Genomic DNA, 12017 nt, shown 5'->3' on the forward strand with positions numbered 1-12017 from the left:
TTTCAGAAATGATGGCTTCTGTCTTAAGCCTCTAGCTTTACAGAGAAGAAAGATTTAGCTTTTCTTTTGCATTAATTAGGACTGGGATCAATCTCTAGTAAATTAGGATGTGTGCACCACCAATCTAAAATTGGTTTTGTTACAGTGGTCTGAGATGAGTTAAGATCTATATGGCACACAGAAGTAGAGTGAAAGCAGATGCTCAAGTCCCAAGCTTTCAAGTATAGCCAGCACACTTGATCCCTGAAAAAGGGAGCACTTTGCTTTGTTTGCCCTAAGTGTTCCTTGATGGAGTGAGGAATAGTATTGCTGGGTACAGACACAACCAATCATCAGATCCTGCCACTGGCTCAGTTTCCTGTTCTTGAGCTTCTCAAAACTGCATGTAATTTTACTTTAGAATCAGATAAATATGCATTGTTTGGATCAGGTTTGTTCAAACATCACAATACAACTGTCAACAAATCAAAACAAATCTCAGCATATTCTCAACATTTTTTGTTCTCCAAAACACTGGTCTTTATTTCCTATGTCTTCAATGTTTCAATTTTGCCCACCACTGCAATTACCTTCAAACTGGGCCAGATGGGAGGGACTCCAATCTGTCAAGCAAAGCAGACAGCTGATCTCAAGAAAATTCCTTCTGGTAACTACAGGAATTTCTTCTTCTTCCAGTAGATAAGTATACTAGCATGGGCATATCTGTTACAGAAATGATATAGACTAAGTAAAGACAGTCAAAAAGCCCAAGGCTGAATTGATTCAACTTTTGCAGGTTAGTCTCAGCTGCATAGATTGATCTTATAAGCAAATCAACAGACATTCACTTTTGAATCTGGAAATGCAGCCACATGTCTGCAGTGCCCCAGGTCAGAAGCCATAAGGGGCACTAGAACACACCTCCCTGCTCAGCTGGAGCAGACAGCTTAGCCTACTTACCTTGCAAGGGAGAGTTTGTGTGGAGGTGTAAAGCATTCTGGGATGTTGGGGGACAGTGAGTTAAACTTGAATCTGGAGGGGATCTGGGACAGAAGTTCAAGAAACTGATTTAACATAAATCAGTTAAGTCTGATACTACATCTATCCCGCTGGCCCCCCTTCCCTGTCATTCTTGACGGGCAATTTGCTACTTGTTTCTATAAGGCTCCAACTCAGACTGAACTGAGTCTTCATACAGGTGCTAAAAAAAAGTGTCCCCTGTCTTTTCTCCTGATAGACTATATTGAGGTGCATACTAAAATTGCACAAAAGAAAGTGGAGCTTTTGGGACTGTTCCTCTCAACATTTTTTAATAAAATTTTTTGCAACACTAATATGACCGTGGGTTTGTGATTCACTCTGAACCTGACATTGCAGTTGCCATTTATTGCTTTGCTTTATTCTTAGTATTGCAACAGAGTAAGGAATTCCATTATAGTAAGAATCTTTACATACATGCTGAAAGATTTGTCTCTGCCACACCCCAAAATTCAGTATCATTTTGTGATAAGAGACAACAAGTGGAAATAGTCAATACATGGAAGAGGCTGCAGTACACAAGCTGAATAACCACAGTTGCATTGATCTAATAATTTCTTACTATATAAGGTCTTATAAAGAAAATTGCATGCATGCATACAATTCAATAAGATTAGACCTTTTTGTAGCATAATCATCCTTTCAGACTAAGATCAAAAAGAAGGGAATGCCAAAATCTGTGCAAAGTCACACTCTCTTTTTAAAAAAGGCAGTTTCCCAGAATGTTCACTTTTATTTCTAGGGTTTCCATCTCATGATTTAGCTTTCAGTTTAGGACTCCTTTTCTCAGGATGGTCTAACTCAAGCATCTCCTAGTCACACAAGTCTAACACTGTTTTTTAAAGCAGTCCTCTACAGAAGACATTGCATCAATAAAGGAAAGAAATTACAAATGAAGTAATTTGCAAACAAGCAAGCTTTCCCATTGCCTGAGATCGCAAATAAGAAAGCAGTTATGTAGTTAAAAATAAAATAGATCCAGTAGAAAACTTTGGAAAGTCTGTGACAACAACAACTAGCACACATCCTTTTGGTCAAACATTTAAAAAATACTGCTTAAGAAAAAACATGTAGAAAAAAAAATACCAGCCCAATTCTATGGTATTTCTAGCTATATAAAAAAAAGTAAAAACAGAGAATTAGCCATGCTTCCCAAAGTATCCAACCCCTACTATTCCTATGTTCTTAGAGAAGAGTTGTGAAGCAGATGGATAAAACAGATTATTATGACCACTTGTAACCTGCATTCTTACAAAGGGTATTAGAGACCATTTGGTTAGATCACCATTTTCAGTGTAAAGTGGATCTGGCATTTGCTAACAAAACAGGAAATTAAAAAGTGTGATAGTCTCCTCCTGGTTGATTCAGCTTCCTTTAAGCAGCATTTGAAAACAAATTTATCAAAGAAACCTTTATAATGCCAGAAACTTATGTTTTAACAACAGGAACTCCTGGTATTAAAAAGTTCCTTTGACAATTTTGTTTTCAAATGCTGCTTAAAGGAACAATACCTGAGCTTGCCATTTTCCACATGAAGTACATTTGGAAAATGGCAAACTCAGAGATTCAATGGCTTTTGTTTCATGGAGGGATCTTTTTCAAGCATATGGAGAGAAATTCTGTTCTCAGCTAAAAACCCCTGTAGCCACAGGAATGTGTCCATCAAGTATCCTGGGACTTATGAAGCAATGTAACACTTTAAGAAATCTCAAAAAGTTTGGGGCAGATGTGGCTTAGAAGGAAGGCATTCTCATTAGTTTCCTGAGAGACATGTCCTCATTGCCTTCTAAAAGAAGAGGGAAAAGCCAAGTCTTCAATCTTTCCCAAGATTACACAGACATGGTCAGAATAAAGGCTAAATTCAAATCTGTTGGAAAATCAAGAGACTTGTCAGTGAGGCCCTAAGGGACCATGACCTCAAGGGGAGGGGAGTCCAGGAAGAGTGGTTACTCCTCAAGGGAGCAATCCTAGATGCACAAGCTAAGGCTATACCATCATGAAGGAAAGGCAGCAAAAGGGCACAGCAGCCCCCTTGGCTCAACAAGAAACTTGAGGATTTCCTGCATCTAAAAAGACAGACATACAAAGGATGGAGGACTGGATCCACCTCCAAGGAGGAATATACTGCACTGGTCCAGACCTGCAGGGAGCCCTCCCTACACCGCGAACCAGGAAACCCAAGGCTGTGATGGAACTCCTACTGGCTACAAGCATCAAGAACAATAAAAAGTCCTTTTTTAGATATGTGGGGAGCCAGAGGAAAAGCAAGGGCAACATTGGACCCCTGCTAAACCAGAAGGGACAACTGACGACCGTCACCCAGGAAAAAGCCAACTTACTAAATGGGTATTGCAACCGGTGGGTTGCGTGCGGGGTATGGTGACCCCGGCCCCAGTGAGTGGGCAGCCCCAGTGAGAGGGGGCGGTGGTGAGAGCAACCGGTGGGTTGCGTAGCCCCGGTGTAAGGGGGAGTTAGTGAGATCAGCCCCAAGAGAGGGGGCAGTGATGAGAGCCCCATTTAAGGGAGGAGGAGTGTGGCGGAGCACAGGGTGCTCCTGCACTTTAAGGGCCTGGAGCTGGCAGCCTGCAGGTGCCTGATTGCGGCAGCCATTTTGGAGGCCTATATAAACCAGGCAGTTTGGCTGTAGGAGGTCAGGCAGCAACATTGCTTGGCCTTAGGGCTGTTGTGTATGAACCGGAGGTAAGGGGGAGCTGCAAGGGGTTGGCAGGAGGCTCCTGGTCCTGGGCATGACCTGAAACTGCACCCTGCTGGGAGTGGGTGGTCTGGTGGGGCTCTCAGTGGCGCGGGAGCCCCCAGGAAATGCCAGGCCAGTGATCACCCCGGTGAAAGGTGGGTCGGGGTGCCTTAACCCCTAGCTCCCACCACCACCGGGTGGGTGACCCCTGAGTTGGATGAGGGCCGAGAGGGCCAGTGTTTGTGAGGGGCCCAGAGAGGGCGGACCCCGAGAGTGGGAGTAAGGTGGGCGAGGTGCCGCGGTTGCTCCTAGGAGGAAGGGAGTAGTGGCACGGTGAGGCCCGAGGAGTAGAAAGTGGCTAGAGAGACCCAGCCTGAAGGGGAGAGTCCCCTCGACTGGCCCATGCTGGGGCCAGGACCAGTGAGGGTCAAAAGGGCCAGGGGCCCACAGCAAGGGACGCCCAAGAGCCGGGGGCCTGGGGTCCCAACTGGCCTTGAGGTGGGCCAGGGCTAGGTAGCCGAAGGTTCCGGGGGAACCACACCCGAGAGGGGAACAAGGCTTCGGGTGGGTGAGGTAGCCCAGATGACGGCGGAGTGGCCGCCTGAGGAGAGAAGACCATAGTGGGGTCTTGCACAGAAGATTCTGGGGCCCAGTGTGGGGGCCGGTGAGGAAGAACACCATGATGCCATCTGCGAGGCTTGGGCTGTGGTATTAGGGGAGGTCGGAGCCGCAGAGCGCCCCTGGGCTTCGGGGCAGTCGAAGGGCAGCCTCCCGCTTAATTATCATCATAATTGAACTCATTATCATCAAAGGCGTGGCGGGCGAGATGAGCGGGCGGTTGCCCAGAGACAGGTGGGCGGGCCATGAAGAGCTCAGCCCTGAGTAGGCCTGCTGTCACGGTGACAGGCGGGAGGGCCATAGAGTTCGGCCCCGGGAGGCCCCCTGTCACAGGTATTTTGCATCGGTCTTTCACAAGTCCCATGTGACGCCCCTGCCCATTATGGGACAGGGACGCCTGGGTGAGGGTGATTCCTTGCCCTCCATCAATGCTAACCTCATGAAGGAACACCTTGAGAGGCTGGACACCTTCAAGTCAGCTGGCCCTAACAGTTTACATCCCAGAGTACTCAAGGAGCTGGCCAGCCCCTGGCACAGATCTTTGAGAGCTCCTGGTGCTCTGGTGAAATGCCCAATGATTGGAAGAAGGCCAATGTGGTGCCTATCTTCAAGAAAGGGAAGAAAGTGGATCCGGCAACTACAGGCCCATCAGCCTGACCTCTATCACGGGGAAGGTCTTAGAAAAGATTATCAAAGAGGCCATTCTTAATGGACTGGCCAATGGCAACATCCTGAGAGATAGCCAGCATGGGTTTGTTGCGGGTAGGTCATGCTTGACCAATCTCATTTCCTTTTATGACCAGGTGACCTATCACCTGGACAAGGGGGAAGAGATTGATGTCTGTGGCAGAGCACCTTTGGGGTGCTCACCACGTGGTAGGGGCTGCAGTAGGCTGGGGCTGAGCCCATCAGGAAAAGCAGCCAGATCTTATTCTAAGGGTGGAGGTGTGTGGCGGAACACCTTTTGGGGTGCTTGCCACTTGAGGGCTCTCACAGGCTCCGAGGGGAGCCTGCTTTGGAGCAGTAGCTAGGGATACCTTCCCCTGGGTACCATTTAAAGGGGTAAGATGTGTGGCAGGGCACTGTGGGTGCCTGCCACTTTAAGACCAGAGCCAAGCAGCCAGCAGGTGCTTGACTGAGGCAGCCATTTTAGATCCCTGGCTGCCTATATAAACAGCTCAGTTCCCTGCTGTCTGGGAAGGTAGCAACACTGCCTGGCTTTGAGGCTGTGTGTATCATCCTGGAGGTAAGGGCAGGAGCTGTAGGGGATGGTTAGGAGGCTCCTGGTCCTGGGCATGACTTAAAACTGCACCCTGCCAGGAGTGGGTGGCCTGGTGGGCTCTCAGTGGCACAGGAGCTCCAAGGAAATGCCAGGCCAGTTACCACCCCAGTGAAAGGTGGGTTGGGGCACCTTAACCCCAGCTCTCACCTTCGGGTGTGTCATATAACATTGTAGAGGACAGGGGCCAGGCACAGCTGAGGCCACCTGAGCCCTGCAGAGTGCAATACCCCAAGGAGGAAGAGTTGGGACCAGGCATGGCTATGGCCACCTGAGCCCACCGGGGAGGGAAGTCCCATGGCCCTGAGTGAGAGGGCGGTGTGGAGCCCTGAGTGAAGGGGGCAGAGATGAGTAGCCCCATGTGAAGGGGGAAGTGTGGAACCCCAGAAATGGGGTGGAGATGGGGAGCCCCAGTGAAGGGGGAGAAGAACCAGAGGGCTGAGGGCCCAGTACATTTTTATACACATAGTGTTGCCCCCAGAAGGGGCCAGAGTAAGCTGAGACCCAGTCAGGTAATTGGCTGGCCACTACCCCAGTAAGGGTCACAGGAGAGGCCCAAAAGACAGTATGTCTGCCACCCAAGGGATGGACTAGCTAAGCCTATGGCCTAAGGGGCCCATTCCAACAGGGAGCAAGGCAGAATAAATTGTTGATGAATGAAAGAGACCCTGTGAGAGAGGGTGGAGTATGTGAGGCCCAAGTGAGAGGTGGGCAGTATGAATGTGTGTATGATGGAGGTCTGATGGTGTGGTTTAAACTTGCTCCAGCAGTAGGCCAGAAGCACAGTAACATCAGGATGCCATCTGTGAGGCATGGGCTATGGTGTAGGGAAGGTTCAGAGCTGCAGATAGTGCCCCCTGGCATTGGAGCAGTAAATGGGCAGCCTCCTGCCCAATTAAGATTGACTAATTAATAACAAGGCATGGCAGGAGAGTCGGGTGGGGAGCGTGCCCAAAGGCAAGGGGGGCAACTAGCAGTGTGGCTAGTCAGGGAGTCCCACTTCACCACATTGTCATATATCTTGACTTTAAAAAATCTTTTGGTCTGGTATCCCATGATCAACTCTTGGCAAAACTGTCCAACTGTGGCCTTGGGTCCACCATACTCCGCTGGCTGAGGAATTGGCTCCATGGTTGGACCCAGAGCGTGATGCTTGATGGAAGTCAATCGTCGTGGTGCCCTGTGACCAGTGGGGTCCCTCAAGGCTCTGTCTTTGGACCTATATTGTTCAACATCTTCATTAATGATGTGGACATCGGAGTCAGAAGTGGACTGGCTAAGTTCACGGATAATGCCAAAATTTGGGGCAAAGCATCCACACCTGAGGACAGGGGGGCAATCCAGGCTGACCTTGACAGGCTCAGGAAATGTGTGGATGAGAACCTGATGGTGTTTAACACCAAAAAATGCAAGGTTCTCCACCTTGGGAGGAAAAACCTGCAGCATGTTTATAGGCTCGGCAGTGCTACACTGGCTAGCACTACGGATGAGAGGGACTTGGGGGTCAGGATTGACCACAAGATGAACATGAGCCTTCAATGTGATGCTGTGGCTAGTAAAGCTAGCAAAACCCTGGCTTGCATCCATAGATGCTTCTCAAGCAAATCCCAGGATGTAATTCTCGCATTGTATTTGGCTTTGGTGAGGCCGCAGCTGGAGTACTGTGTCCTGGTTTGGGCTCCACAATTCAAAAAGGATGTGGAGAAGCTTGAGAGAGTCCAGAGTAGAGCCACATGCATGATCAGAGGTAAGGTAAACAGACCTTATGACCAGAGGCTGAGAGCTATGGGACTCTTCAGCCTGGAAAAGCACAAGCTCAGGGGCAATCTGATGACTACCTATAAGTTTATAAGGGGTATTCACCAGGATCTCGGGGAACATTTGTTCATCAGAGCACCCGAAGGGATGACAAGGTCGAATGGTTATAAACTCCTGCAAGACCATTTCAGGCTGGACATAAGGAAGAACTTCTTTACTGTCCGAGCCCCCAAGGTCTGGAATAGCCTGCTGCCGGAGGTGGTTCAAACACCTACTCTGAATGCCTTCAAGAGAAATCTGGATGTTTTTCTTGCTGAGATCCTATGACCACAGCTGACTTCCTGCCCTTGGGGCAGGGGGCTGGACTCGATGATCTTCTGAGGTCCCTTCCAGCCCTAATGTCTATGAAATCTATGACATATATGTAATCATTCTAATTTACTGAACACTTTAAGCCCATCTACTATATTCTGATCTGCTCATAAATGCAGCCTGACCAGCAGGATTATATAATAGAAGAAAATAAGATATTTGAGCAATAGGCACTGTTCTGTTTTTGTTATCCTTTCCTTTGCACTCGCTCACACAGACTCACGCACACTCCACAAGAACAAATTTCTAAATGTGAAAAGTCCAGCTTGCAAAAGAGCTTTGAAATAGGCTTACTACTTTATATACATGTCCTGTGTCATTAAATAGCTGTTCTAGTAAAAAGGCCATGACATCTACATGCTTTTTTTTTCTACTAGAGAGTTAATTGCTTTTTGGAACAAGTCATTTCAAGCTATGTGCCATAGGTTGAGTGACAAACTGGGCAAGTAATCTCAGGTTCTCACAACACCAAATTAAAAAGGCAGCAGACCAAAAGAGTGATTGCATACCTAGCCTTCTCTGTAACAGAAATGGAGGTGTTTGCTAAGCAGTGAATCATATTTTATCCCAAGTTCCTTAGAACAATTTTGATGTACAACATGTTTAGATAGACTGTAAATACCTGGTATTTCAAAAAGGAAATCTTCTTATTATTCCCTCTACTATGTCATTACATTGCTTCATTTTCTATTTGAAATTTGGTTCTCAGTTTGTGTGAGGAACATAGTTGACTCTACAAAGTGTTACCAGTAAAACTTGCCTTAACCACAAAAATAATTTTGTTTACTCACACTCAAGTGTCATTTGTGTCAGTAAAAACCAAAATTTATTCCAGTCAAGTTACATCACTTACATCCATATGTGGATTTTGCCTTGCTTGTACTGCTACAAACAGTCCTCCAACAACATTTGGTCTCCACAAACATTCTACCAGGCAAGCTAAGAAAGTATAGACTGGATGAATGGACTGTAAGGTGGACAGAAAACTGGCTGGAGCATCAGGCTCAGAGAGTAGTAATCAATAGTCTGATGTTTAGTTGGCAGCCAGTATCAAGTGGAGTGCTCCAGGGTTGGTCCTGTGGCTGGTTTTGTTCAATGTTTTCATCAACAACCTGGAAGATGGCATAACGTACACCCTTAGCAAGTTTTCAGATAGCACTAAGCTGGGGGAAGTAGTAGATATGCTGCAGTGTAGGGCTAGGATCCAGAGTGACCTAGAAAAATTGAAGGATTGGGCCAAAATGGAATTTCATAAAGTTCAACAAGGACAAGTGCAAAGTCCTGCACTTAGGATGGAACAATCCCATGCACCAGTACAGGCTAGGGGCTGACTGGCTGGGCAGCAACTCTGCAGAAAGGGACCTGGGGATTACAGTGGAGAGTAAACTGAATATAACCCAGCAGTGTGCCCTTATTGCCAAGAAGGCTGACAGCATTAGGGTGGCCATCACAGAGGACATTCCGGTTTTCTGCTACTCTCTCCTCTATTGATACGAAACCAAATGCTTTTATGTCCTCTATTTTTGTCTTAAAGAGAAAAATAGAGGACATAAAGGTGTCCAGTTTTGTATCAAGAAGAGGACACAGGACAACTGCACTGTCCTTTATGATGGTCACCCTAAATGGCATTGGTAGGTGTGTTGCCAGGAGGTCAAGGGAAGTGTTTATTCCCCTCTATTCAGCACTGGTAAGGCCACATCTGGTGTACTGTGTTTAATTTTGGGCCCCCATTATACAAAGAATGTGGACAAATTGGAGCAGAGGGCAACAATAGTGGTGAGGGGGTTGGGGGACATGACTTTAAGGAAAGAATGAGGGAACTGGGCATATTTATTCAGGAAAGAATGAGGAGACTGAGGGGGGACTTAATAGCAGCCTTCAACTACCTAAAGAGGGTTTGAAAAGAGAATGGAAGGTTGCCTTCCTTGGAGGTTTTCAACACCTGGTTAAACAAAGCTTTGGTTGGGATAATCTAGTTGGGGATGGTCTTGCTTTGAGCAGGGGGTTGGACTATATGACCTCCTGAGGTCCTTTCCAACCCTAACTTTCTATGATTCTAACTATCCTCAACAATACCCCTGCCCTACTACTATGAACTCTCTGCTGTCCAGGAGTCAGTGACCAGAAGCCTACTTCCCCACCTGTCCTTCCTCTACACATTCAGACATACACCTCTCTTTCTCTCCAAAGTGTTTTGGAAATCCCCATTTTCCTTCTCACAAATAAGGCTCCACACAAAGCTGCATCTTAAACTTCAGCTAAACCTCATGGTAATGTCTGGTCCAAAACAGAAGCTGTGAATTGCTTCAGACTATGAAAAGAAGGATGGTACAGACCAAGATTCATAATTAAAAAATAAACACATTTACTCAGACATTCAAAAGGAGAGGAAGAGCTAGGGTATGACAGAGATAGGAATGCCAGAAATAAAAGAAGGCTGCACAGCAGTCCCACCAAGAGACAAAGTTTTTGAATATCCTTTAAGACATCTGGGGCTGCCCCCACACTTAACACCACTATGCAGAACTGGATGCTATACTGTACAGGGACCTGACCACAACTATTTCACATGCAACTGTGGACACCTTGTGATCGTTATAGGAAGGGATCACAAAAGCACAAACCAATCAATCTTATTGAGGAGGATGAGGACCCTATGGAGAGCCAGAAAGTAAAGGCAAATTTACTTATAGCTTAGCATACAACAGTTAACAGAAAGGTTAATGCGACAAACAGATGGTACAGTAATAAAGAGCTAACAGTGAATGATAACAACAGATAGAATGACAAAGAGTTCCCACATGGGGTTGGCAACTTATTGGCAGTCCCTCTATGCCAGGTGCGTCCCAAGTTGTTCCAGCTAAGTCAGGCGTCCCCAATCAACGCTGTCCAAGGGGTCACCGGGAAGATCCCTTGGTCAGGATCTGGTCCTCACTCACACTGGGAGTCCGGGGTCCAGGGTTGGTACAGCGATGGTCCTTCTGTCCCATCCGTCATGCTGGTCACCTGACATACGTGCTTCTTTATACCTTATAGCTGTTACCCTATGGGATCAAAAGGTGTTAGAAATTATCATGAAAGGTTCCCACCCGAACTCTGGTTCACCCAATAAGCAAATTACACCATATTACTTTGAGGTTTGAAATTAGCATTACCTGCCTAAGCTCAACTCCCAATTTTTTTATTCCTGGATTCCTTGGAATGTGCTGATTATATTAGGTGTCAGATCTTGTTATGGCTTGACCTTTAAAAAACTTGTTAGATCAGCTAATCTTGTAGCTCTGCTTATTTTTGGGGCTCAGTGGTCCCATGATCAGTTCAGTTAGATTCACCATTTTGGTTAAATTGTGACAGACAAATTCCACTTGCAGGTTGCAAACTTAAAAGCTTTGCATTAGTTAATCTTAACTGCTTAGATAATTACCAGATGCTTCCAAGACCATATTTTTTTTTTATTTAACCCCTCTGGTTCTGGCTACTACAGTCGGCGAACTTGGCCAGTCCACTTCTGATACCAATGTCTATACCATTAATGCAGATGTTAAATAATATAGGCCCTAGGACAGAGCCTTGAGGGACCCCAGTGGTCACAGTGCACCACAACGATTGACTTCCATCAACCACCACCCTCTGGGTCCTACCGCTGAGCCAATTCCCCAGCCAGCGGATAGTGGTGAGGCCAAGGCTGCAGTTAACCAGTTTTGCCAAGAGATGATCATGGGATACCAGATCGAAGGCTTTTTTAAAGTCAAGATATATGACATCAATCTCTTCCCCCTTGTCCAGGTGATAGGTCACCTGGTCATAAAAGGAAATGAGATGTGGCCGGCCAGTAGGGGGCACTCCTGCATTGAGCCATCCACCTCACTGCGCCCGACCACCTTCCAGGCTCCGAGTGCCTCCCTGGGGGTGCCTCACATCTGGCCCACCCCCTTCCTGGAGCACACCCACTAGCCTGGGGGTTTCACTGCCACCACCCAGGGCTGGGCTTGATTCTGGCTCTGTGCACCCTGGGAAACACAGGCCTAGTAGCCCTCAAGGGTACTTGATTCACTTCAAGAACTTGGGATGCTTCCCTCAGTCAGAAGCACAAGTAGTGGTCTCCCTTAGTCAGCCGAACCAAGGGGACCCCAAGGCATAATCTAGACACACACCCAATAAGTCTCCCATACTAAGTACAAAGGAGAACTTTATTGGTTACAAGGGGTAGGGTTGGAATAGGGTACAGGGTAGAGCAATATCAGAGAAATCCCATTGAGCAAACTCTTATGGCTGGGT

The sequence above is a fragment of the Alligator mississippiensis genome, chromosome 1, assembly GCF_030867095.1.
Source record: "Alligator mississippiensis isolate rAllMis1 chromosome 1, rAllMis1, whole genome shotgun sequence".
Taxonomy (NCBI): domain Eukaryota; kingdom Metazoa; phylum Chordata; order Crocodylia; family Alligatoridae; genus Alligator; species Alligator mississippiensis.